Source organism: Neopelma chrysocephalum, unplaced genomic scaffold (genome assembly GCF_003984885.1).
Source record: "Neopelma chrysocephalum unplaced genomic scaffold, ASM398488v2 Primary Assembly neopelma1_96814, whole genome shotgun sequence".
In the NCBI taxonomy this organism is placed as follows: domain Eukaryota; kingdom Metazoa; phylum Chordata; class Aves; order Passeriformes; family Pipridae; genus Neopelma; species Neopelma chrysocephalum.
In genome coordinates, this window is record NW_020925458.1 from 385 (window position 1) to 12,334 (window position 11,950).

Below are 11,950 nucleotides of genomic sequence, written 5' to 3' on the forward strand. Positions count from 1 at the left end.
CCCCCCGCTCCCCCCCAAAACCTGGAACGGCAAACCTGTGTGTTCCGAAGCTGCCCTCTCCAACTCCACTGGGTCCAGCACCCGACGGCAAGGTTCCCTCTCCCTCCACCACCCCCTGCTGCCCCCGCCGCCCCTGCCGCCTGCTGCAGCCGTGCCCTGGGGACTGACCCGCGCGCGCTCTGCGCGCGCGGCGCCCCGACCACACGGCGTGCTCGGGGGGCGCCCGGGGACGGCCCAGATGATCAACAATATAGAAGAAATGTACATGAAAAGACAGACAAAAAAATCCATGCAGCCTTGTAATGTAATAATTTAAGGAAATAATAACAAAGGCACAAGTGGAATGTAGTGTGCTGTTCTCTATGGCCAGAGGTCTATATATAAAGAAAAGGAGGAGAAACTGGATGGCAAAGAAATGGGAAAAGAGGAACAGGGGAAGAACACAGAAATGTAAAAGATAAGAAAGAGAACAAAGATGGATAAAAATGGAAGGAATTGTTTAGCAAAAGAATAGAAGAAATAAAAGCTGGAAGAAAAAGATGGAGATAAGGAAGGAAGTGGGGGAAAGGAGTAGGAGAAGGAACAGGAAGAAGAACAGGAAGATTGGGAGAAGTGGTTGGACTCGATCTTATGAGTCTATTCCAACCTAAATGTTTCTATGATTTAAGCAAAGTTCCTGGTGTGCTTCAGACAAAATGTTTCTTGCTACAAGGGTCAACCTCCTTCTTGCACCCAAGACAGATTGTTTAGAGCTCATGGCATCTCTGCCCTTCGCCACATCAAGATGTTTCTTTAAACATCTCAGAACACTCATTGTCACGGCAGGTCCCCTTAAAACCTGTCTCTAGATGACCAGAGAGTGAACAGACAATCAGCAGACAGAACAGTGACATGTTAAAGCTGCATTAAAAGATGGGCTCCCAGATGTAAAGTGGCAGGGTTCTGCACAGTAAACTGCTTAGCTTTACCCTGGCTAAGCGTAATCAGAGCACCTACATGCTGTTGAAACTACCTAGCTGTAGAAACATGGTAGCAGATGATGCTAGTCACAGCAGTATTCTCTCAAAAACTCTTTTCTGCAGTAATCATCTTGACTGCTATTTTCCACACACCCAGCTTCATATTTCCTACAGCAACAATTTTTACTTACCGCTGTGATTCTCCTTTTGTAGACTGTTAACTAACATCTCAGTATTTCATTTCCTTTCCTGTTATGCAGACATCAGATAAATCAGAATACAAGGATATGAAACAAGAACAGTTTTTTGAACAGGGTACACAGGTTCACATTCCCCACAAGAAAAAGAACACCGACCTAAGGGTACGTATTGCCAGAGAATTGGAGTCTGGAGACGTGCTGCCACAGTCCTGTTGATGTTGGAGCATATTAAAGCAGATGTTTCCTGTAAAGTGTTATGCTCTCCCTACAGTACATACTAGTATATTCCAGCAGTCACTTCAAGCAAACATATGCAAATGTTAAATATTTTGAGTGAATTATCTTGTAATCCACTGCTCCATTTGTTCATGCTGTATTCCTAAGCAGTATTTAGAGTCCTCTGGATTATTGCTTCCTTCTGTTTAATAATGCACTGTGAAAAACTATCACACAAAACATCATCATGCATAAAAGTGAAAAAGGATCAGATTTTCTAACTCCTTTCTTTAAATTACTGTGTATGATGTTTTTCTTTAATATAGCTAAGGAAAAGCTCTAGTTCAGTAATTGTGGGCACACAATATGGACACACCATAAGAAGAGGTGGGTTTCATTTGCTCTCTATCATATACTTCAGGGGAGATGTCCGTAACCTCAGAAGACAGTAGCCAGCTAGGCAGAATTGATCCAGTTCTCCCACATAAGAGCTGCTCTTATTACCAAGGTCCAGAAGCAGGCCAAAAGAGACAGCTGAGTACACTACAGAAAGATTCATTTTGTAAACACAAATCAAATTACATCATTCAGGTAATAGTGGGGCTCTAAGGACCAAAGAACTGCTATCCCAGAGATATTGAGATGATATTATCAAATACAATGAAGTATTTCTATCAGAATTCAGCTTTTTCTCATGAAAAGAACATGAAGGGATGTTCACATACAATATACTTTTGGCCACCATTATCTCTGTTTCTGTATTCTAGTAACATGTGTTGGGAAAAGATTTCCAATTGCTTTAGTTTCCCATAGAGTAGAGATTGTATTATTTAATCCTAGTTAGATGTGCTTAAAGTTAGAATTCCTAACTTCTTCAGAAAGAGAAATAAGCAAAATACAAGCTTATTTTAATTTCCTAGGCACTACTTCTGCTATCCTATTGCACCTACTATTATAAATATTGCTGTGTCATTTTCAGTCATCTTTATTTTAACACAGTTTCTCTATTTCTAGTGTTAGAACAAAATACAGAAAATAAGAAATAGCACTCAACAGCACAGCAGGATTTTTTTAAATACTCTGTTTATGAAGTAGGCTTTCCCTTCCTTGTTAATCAGATATTGTTCTTATTCTTGTCCATACTATTACATGATGTAGATAACAGTTGGCCTGAAAGTCCTTTTCCTTTATTTATTTCTTCAAATTCATTAACAAAATGGATTTTTCAAAGTACTTTTAAACAACTACTTCCATGGAACTGAAAAGTACAAAACATGCATTAAAGGCCAAATTATGACTAATTCAAGCTGTCATACTTAAGATTAAATCAACTGAGGTAAGTGGGACATGTCTAAGAAACTCACAGGTGTAGACTGGTATGAATAAGAACAAAACTTACCACTTAGTCTCTGAATATATGAAGATCTGCTATGCATCTACTACCTCAAATGGAATAAATGCTAATTTTAATGAATGCCAGACATGAGAGAAATATTTCAGTATTTAAGGTTTTTGGTTTAGATATTGTACTTGGCCTACATGGCAGGGTTTGTTAATCGGGGGCTGCAAGAGTGGCCTTTATGAGAAGATGCCGTGGCTGCCCCATGCCAGACACAGCCAGTTCCAGTCAGCTTCAACAGACCAGCTGGGCATAAACGAGCCTAGCAGCCAAGCTGGTGGCCCTTCTCAGAGAACATACTTTAAAAGGACAAGTGGGGATTGAGGAAGAAACAGCCCTATGAATGCCAAGGTCAGACAGGAGGAAAGGGGAGGAAAAAATGCTCTAGATGCTGGGGCAGATTACCCTGCAGCCCATGGAGAGAACAATGGTGGAGCAAGTGGGTATTTTCTGACAGAAAATGCAGTGAGTGGAGAGCACACACTGGTCCAATTATTTAATAGTGGCAAAGAAGGCAAAAGCCACGCAGTTTTGGAAAGTTATGCAAACAGGATAGATTACAGCTAACATCCAATGACAATTCTTAACATTTCACTCAAAACTTTCAGCTTATTTCATTAAAACACTACATGGAAGTTCACTAGGATTTATTTAAGTCCACTTTGAGCATCACCCACAAGGTTTCACTCTCTTTTATTTTTTTCATTCACCTTAACAAATTATACTTTCTACTATAACTAGCACTATGTAACACAAGAGTCTTCTAAAGACAAGAGTGAGGTGAGGGATGAGTGGAAATCCTAAGCACAGAAGACTTACCCTCAGAAGAGAAGGAATACCTTGATGAACACTTAAACAAACCAGACATACAGAAGTCCATGAGGTCTCAGGTGCTGACAGACATTCCTATCTCCAAGGGTGTCACGAAAGAATATCTAGAGAACTACAAACCAGTCAGTCTCACATTTATCCCTCGGTGATGAAGCAACCAGTCATTTTCAAGTCAGGGAGGACAAGAAGATCCCCCATGAGAGGTCAGCATGGACTTATGAAGACGAAATCATGACCGACCAACTCGATAGTCTTCTACAATGAGTTAACTACAATGAGTCTCAGAGAATAAGGAGAGCGCAGTAGATATTGTCTATCTTGACTTTTGCAAGGCTTTTAACTGTCTCTCCCACTATATCCTCACAGACAAAAGGATGAAACATAGAAAGCCTGAGACAATAGAGGTGAACTGAAAAATGTCTGAGTTCCAAGGCTCAAATGGTTGTGATCAGCAGCATAAAAATCCAGTTGGAGGTCAGTCATTGGAGGCTCCCCCTATGGAACAATACTGTGACCAACACTTTAATGTCTTCATTAATGACCTGGACAATAGAGCAGAGTGCACCCTTAGCAAGTTTACAGATGATACAACACTAGAAGGAGTTATACACCAGAAGATTGTGCTGACATTCAGGTGGACCTTAACTGGCTGAAAAAACTGGCAAAGAGGAACCTCATGAAAGTCAATACAGTGCAAGGCCACCAAGCCCTGCATATGGAGAGGAATAGCTCCTGACACCAGCACATACTGGGGGCCAAACAGCAGAAAACAACCTGAGGTCCTGGCAGACAGGGAATTGAGCTTAAGCCAGAAATAAGCCCTTAGGGCAAAGAAAGCCAACAATATCCTAGACAGCATTAGAACTTCATTGGCAACAGGTGTGGGGAATTGGGTCTTCCTCACTACTCACCACTGGTGAGACAAACTGGGGGTTTGAGTCCAGTTCTGGGCCTACTGGAGCAGTTCTGGAAAAGCGACACAAAGTTGACTAAGGGATTGGACCATATCAGGAGAAACTGAGAAAGATGGCATTTTTCATCTCAAAGAGAGAAAGTTAAGGGTGGGGAAATCTTGCCAATGTGCATAAATACCCAATTTGGGGGTTGGGGAGTAACAAAGACAGAGCCAGATTTTTCTAACAGTGCCCAGTAACAGAACAAGATGCAATGGATACAAACTGATATTCAGCAAATTCTGTTTCTACTTATGAGAAAACTTTTCTACTCTGAGAGTAGTAAAATACTGGCAAAATTTACCCAGAAAGACTGTGGAGTCTCCATTCTTGGAGATGATTCAAAATCTGTGTGGACACAGCTCTTAGCAACACACTCTAGCTGACCCTGCTTTGAACCAAGGAGTTGCACTAGATGATGTCCAGGCATCCCTTCCAGCCTCCACTATTCTGTGATTATTTTATTCTTTTCTGCCAGAACTAATAGTCATAGTACAGTTTTTTAATTTTTTTTTATATTTTCTTTGTAATGTGTGAGCTTGAATCATGAACTTTATAGGTAGATATACAAAACAGTTCTGTAATAATTGTCCCTGAAGCATGTAGGACCAGTCCATTAGAAAGGAATAAAAGGGATCAAGAAACAAAATACACAATAGATTTAAAGCACACACTTATAAGCAGTAACCTGAAGCCTATTGTAGGATTAAGCAGTGTTTTCTGAATGTTGTATTCAGAGCACAAAATATTTTCCATGCTGATTTTGTTATACTGGAGGTGAAACATGCAGGTCCCAACGCAGAAACAATATGCTGTCCACCATGAAACATCATATTTTGTAAGTGAAAGGTTTTCCCTTCCTATGGCAGAAGTACAGACTGAGGTTTTAGAATTTTAATACTAAACATTATACTGGTGTGCTAATTCTTTTTTCTTTTTGCTTCACTGTACTGGAAATATTCTTGCCTTTCTAAAAGGTTTTTACTTTTTCTCACAAGCTGGCTACTTAGTCCATGGGAATGGAATCAAATGTCTTATGCATATTCTTTTATACCACTGTCCCACTGTAAGATTTCACTGACACTAATGGAACTTTCCCTTACATTTCATCATCATCATGGCTAGGCATCGTGAACAAAGATTTAGGAAGGCTCTATCCACGCTTGTTACAAGCACGCTGGTGGCTAATGAGGCCAATACGAAATAGACACATCTGGTTGCAAAAGGCACAGCAGAAAGACTCCTTAGGTGGTATATTCTGCAAGGCACGATTCTTTCTGCGTTGTCTTTTCTCCTTGAGAGTGATCCTGTGTGCGTTCTCAAAGGAAACAGCAACGTTATAGATGGTGTGTCTCCAGACCTCCCGATTGGAGGCCAGAGTAGACTAGTTATGATGATCAATATGCCCGAGGCTGAGATGTTGTTTCAGGGAGTCCTTGTATCTTTTCTTCGGGGCTCCTCTCTTGCGGCAGCCAGTGGCAAGTTCACCATAAAGCACGATCTTAGGGAGGCGGTGGTCCTTCATCCTGGAGACGCGTCCTGCCCAGCGCAGCTGTGTTCTCAGTAACATGGCCTCAATACTTGTGATTGCTCCTTGTTCTAGAATAGATGTATTAGTCACATAATCTGACCAGCGGATGTTTAGGATTGTACGGAGGGAGCGTTGATGGAAGCGTTCTAGGAGACGCAGGTGGTGGCGGTAGATGACCCATGATTCGGAACCATATAAGAGAGTAGACAGCACAATGGCTTTGTAAACACTGATCTTGGTACTTTTCTTCAAGTGTTTATTACGCCATACTCTTTTATGGAGTTTTCCAAAAGCACTATATGCCTTTGCTAACCTGTTGTCTATTTCTCCATCAATCTTACCATCTGAGGAGATAGGCTACCTAGGTAATTAAACTGCTGGACAGATTTGAGCTCTGACTGGCCAATGGTGATATGGGGATGATGGAAGACTTCCTGAGGTGCAGGTTGATAGAGAACTTCAGTCTTCTTTAAGCTGACTTCCAGCCCAAAGAGCTCAGCAGCAATGGCGATGGTACATGCCTTCGGTAGGGTCGCCCATGCCAGACAGGTCAAAACCGTAGGGTCAGATACAATACATCCTTGGGCAGGATGAGCTCGTTAGCCTTCTGGCAGTCATCCTAGGAGAAGGACAACTCTAATCCCAAACCCGGGCAGATGGAGCTTGCTTAGCCCTGCAAGGCCATCCACCTAAGAGAAGGTCACTCTAATTAAACCTACGGCCTGAGGACCTCGCTGCCACCGTCCAAGCTCGCTCGGCCCTGGCAGATGAACCTTAGGATTAAAGGGTGGGTTCAGTTCCACACATACTGCATCTCACCTAAAAAATCCATTGCGCAGGCTTGAAGGCTTTACCCACATGCAAAAAGCCCTGTAGCGATGGGCGAGGGTGGAAACGGCAGGTGAAATGTGTACTGGAAGCCGCAGACCCAACCCTGCATGCAGGCGGTTCAGGATATTGGTCATTTGAGACTGACCGGAGATGAGAGTCTCTTGGGGCAGCTCCCTTACATTTACAGACACATGAAATTGCAATTCACTTCAACCTGAAACCTACACTGAGAATCAACCCCTCTGTTATCCTCTCCTTCAAGTAATAAAATGGATTTCAGACAATGATATTCTACAATTTAACTGAGAAGTGTATCTTACAGAAAACCATTTCTCCTGAAGTTCATCACTTTTTTTATGTAGGCTTCAATGGGAATTCTGGGAGACATGATGACTCAATAATTCATGCAGTGAAACTCCAAGAAAGGTGCCTATGATACTTGTTACTGTGTTCGTATCCACGTAGCCAGCGAACGTAGAGCCCCATCCAGGGATGGATGAGGATCTGACCAAGAGTTTATGGGTCAGGATTAAAGGGAGGGCATGGACAGGAGACATTATAGTGGGGCTCTTCTACAGTTAGGAGCAGCCTCACGTTCACAAGCCCTGGTGCTCATGGAGAGCTTTGATCACCCTGATACCTGATGAAGAGACAACACAGCAGGGCACAAGCAACCCAGGAGGTTCCTGGAGTGCACTGATGAAAGCTTTCTTCTCCAAGTGACAGAGGAGCCAATGAGGAGAGGTGCTATGCTGGACCTTGTTCTCACGAACAAAGATGGGCTGATGGGGCATGTGAAGTTCAAGGATAGCTTGGGTTGCAGAGGCCATGAAATAGTGGTGTACAAGATCCTGAGGCCAGTGAGGAGAGTGCACAGCAAGCTTACTACTCTGGACCTCAGAAGAGCAGACTTTGGCCTCTTCAAGGATCTGCTTGGTAGAGTACCATGGGACAAAGCCCTGGAGGAAAGAAGGACCCAAGAAATATGGTTGATATTCAAGGATCACCTCCTTCAAGCTCAAGAGCGATGCATCCCAATGAAGAAGAGGTCAGGCAAAAACAGCAGGAGGCCTGCGGGGATCAACAAGGAACTCCTGGACAAACATAAACACAAGAAGGAAGCCTACAGAGCGTGGAAGCAGGGACAAGTTGCCTCAGAGGAATAAGAGGAATTGTCTGAGTAGCCAGGGATAAGGCTAGGAAAGCTAAAGCCCTAACAGAATTAAATCTGGACAGAGATGTCAAGGGCAACAAGGAAAGCTACTATATATACTTCAGTGATAAACAGAAGACTAGGAAAAACGTGGACTCTCTCCAGAAAGAAATGGGAAAGCTGGTTACCCAGGACACGCAGAAAGCTGAGGTACTCAATGACATTTTTGCCTCAGTTTTCACCAGCAAGTGCTCCAGCCACACTGCCTAAGTTGAAGAACGCAAAGGGAGGGACTTGGAGAATGAAGAACTGCCTGTTGTAGAAGATCAGGTTCAAGTCCACTTAAGGAACCTGAAGGTGTACAAGTCCACAGGACCAAATGAGATGCATCCATGGGTCCCGAGGGAACTGCTGAAGGAAATTGCTAAGCCACTATCTATCATGTTTAAGAAATCATGGCAGTCTGGTGAAGTCATTTCCCAATGACTGGAAAAGGGGAAACATAACCCCCATTTTCAAAAAAGTAAAAAAAGGGAAATCTGGGGAACTACAAGCCAGTGAATCTCATCTCAGTGCCTTGCAAGATCATGGAGCAGATCCTCCTGGAAACTATGCTAAAGCACATGGAAAATAAGGAAGCAACTGGTAATAGCCAGCATGGCTTCACTAAGGGCAAGTTGTGCATGACAAATTTGGGGGCCTTCTATGACAGGGTTAGTGGATATTAGTGGATAAGGGAAGAGCTCTGTCCTGCACAGCATCCTTATCTCTAAATTGGAAAGAAACAGATTTGAGAGATGGACCACTCAGCAGGATAAGGAAATGGCTGGATGCTCTCACTCAAAGAGTTATCAATAGATCAATGTTGAAGTGGCGAATGGGATTCCTTGGGGATTGGTCTTGGAACTGGCACTGCTTAACAGCTTTGTTGGCAACATGAACAGCGGGACTTGCACCCTCAGCAAGTTTGTGATGACACCAATCTGTGTGGTCATAGTGGGTTGACCCTGGTCAGATGTCAGATACCCACTAAAGCCACTCTCTCACTCTCCCTCTGCAATTGGACAGAGGAGAGAGAAAAAAAACAGCTAAGGATTCATAAGTTGAGATAACAGCTGGGAGAGGTCACTTACGGGTTACTTTCATGGGCAAAACAGACTCAAAGTGGGGATAGTACTTAAACTTATTACTAACACTATAAGAGTCAAAGAGTGAGAAATAAAACAGCCTTCCCCCCACCCCTGCTTCCTTCATTGTTCTCCCTCCTCCCTTCTCGGTGCAGGGGAACAGGGGATGGGGGTTATGGTCAGTTGTTGTTTATGCTGCTGCTCAGAGAGAGGAGTCCTTCCCCTGCTCCTGTGGGGTCCCTCCCACGGGAGACAGTCCTTGATGGACCTCTCCAGCGTGAGTCCATCCCTCAGGCAGCAGTTCTTCCCAAACTGCTGTCCTGTGGGTCACTCCTCCATGGGGTGCTGTCCTTCACGAATGACCTGTACCAACGTGGGTGCCCCACAGGGGCCACAAGTCCTACCCAGGAAAAACCTGCTCCAGCGTGGGCTCCTCTCCACGGGCTGCAGGTCCCTGGCAGGACCCTGCTCCATCTGGGGCCTCCCACAGGGTCACAGCCTCCTTCATGCATCCACCTGCTCCAGCATGGGCTCCTCCATGGGCTGCAGGTGGGTCTCTGCACCCCGATGGTCCTCCATGAGCTGCAGGGACACAGCTGCTCCACCATGGTCTGCACCATGGGCTGCAGGGGCCTCAACTCCATCTCCTGGAGCACCTCCTGCCCCTCCTTCTGCACTGACCTTGGTGTCTGCATTGTTATTCCCATGTTCTCACTCCGCTCTTCCCTGGCTGGAATTCTTTCTGCACAACAACCTTCTGTTCTTAAATATGTTATCACAGAGGCATTACTATTCCTCCTGATTTGCTTGGCCTTGGCCAGCGGCAGGAAGTCCATCCTGGATCCAGCTGGCATTGGCTCCACTGGACAGGGGAAGCTTCTAACAGAAGCCACCCCTCTAGCCCCCCCTCCCCCCACCACCAAAACCCCACCACAGAAACCCACTACAGTGGTGTGGTCTACATGTTGGAGTGAAGGGATGGCACCCCTAGGAACCTTGACAAACTTGAGAGCTGGGCCCACGCAAACGCTTTGAAGTTCAACAAAGCCAAGGGCAAGGTCCTGCATGAAGGTCAAGGTAACCCCAAGAACAAACACAGGCTGGACCGAGAACTGATTGAGAGCAGCCCTGTGGACAAGGACTTGATGAGAATCTCAACATGACTCAGCAATGTGTGCTTGCAGCCCAGAAAAACAACTGTTTCCTGGGCTGCAATACAAGAAGGGTGGCCAGCAGGTCAGCCCTCTACACTGCACTTGTAAGACCTTACTGAGCATCCAGCTCAGGGGTTCTCAGCACAAGAAAGATGTAGCTCTGTTGGAGTAGTTCCCGAGGAGGGCCACAAAGATGATCAGAGGGCTGGAGCACCTCTCCTATGAAGACAATGTGAGAGAGTTGGGGCTGTTCATCCTGGAGAAAAGAAGGCCCAAGAGAGACTTCTAAGTCGCCTTCCAGCAACTAAGGGAGTCTACAAGAGAGCTGGAGAGGAACTTTTTTACAAGGGCATGTAGTGACAGGACGACGGGGATTGGCATCAAACTGAAAGAGAGTAGGTTTAGATCAGTTATCTGGAAGAAATTCTTTACTGTGAGGATGGTGAGGCACTGGAACAGGTTGTCGAGAGGAGCTGTAGGTGCCCCATCCCTGGAAGTGTTCAAGGCCAGGTTCGATGGGGCTCTGAGCAACCTGGTCTAGTGGTTAGGTGTCCCTCTCCATGGCAAGGGGTTTGGAACTAGGTGGTCTACAGTGAACTACATGACAACATGTAACTTTTAAAGCTTCAAGAAAACAAAGACAACCACAAAATGAAATAAAAAAAAAAATTCAAGTGTCCTGGACACAGACTGCAAACTTCATAACAATAAATATTTGTAAAAACAGATGGGAAAATATTTACATCCTTCCATCATTATCAATTGCTCGGTTTTATTTAATAATCAGGCTTAGCTCCACAGAACTAAATAAGGCAGTAATCACCACAGGATGATCTTTGCACCAGAAGGTCAAGTAAACATTGTAAAGAACATAATTCAAACAGTCACAGTGTTATTGAAGGGGACCTCAGTCCATGCTTTCTGACATATTTATCAAACTTCATGACAAGAAGACAGACTAAAATATATAAATGTCACTGTTCCTTCAAGTCTAACAGGAATTAAGATATGATGGTGTTCATATACAAAATGAACTCTATTTACTTTATATCATATTTCAATATAACATTATATTTGTCACTTAAACAATGAGATTTTTGGATCTCTGAGCTGAATAAACAAAATACATCATACACTGACCTAACAGTATTTGCTTAAACTAGATGATCTACCCACAAGCAAGGAACATTTTCCTGAAGACTCTGTCAAGTATTAGAGGATGTTGAAAGATCTGAATTTAGTAACTTTTTGAAACTTCCTGAATAGGCAAACTGTAGAGAGAGCAATCAACCCTTTCATACAAGCAACATTTAATTTTAAAATTACTGTTTCCTGATTAGACACATTTAATGGGGGCAGCAGATCACTCTTGTCTTAGTAAAGCTATGCAATCAGATCTACATTGAGACACAATGGATTTAGTGAATGCTTTTTTCACACAGAAAATATACAGCAATAATATTTAGCTTAGTCATCTTATCCTGATATTTACAGAAAATTGAGGCCTGGATGAGACTTGTTCCAAGTTCAGCTGCTAACACAAGATGCTCATCCAGCAAATCTTTAAAGAGTAGACCAGACTTATCAGAAACAGCT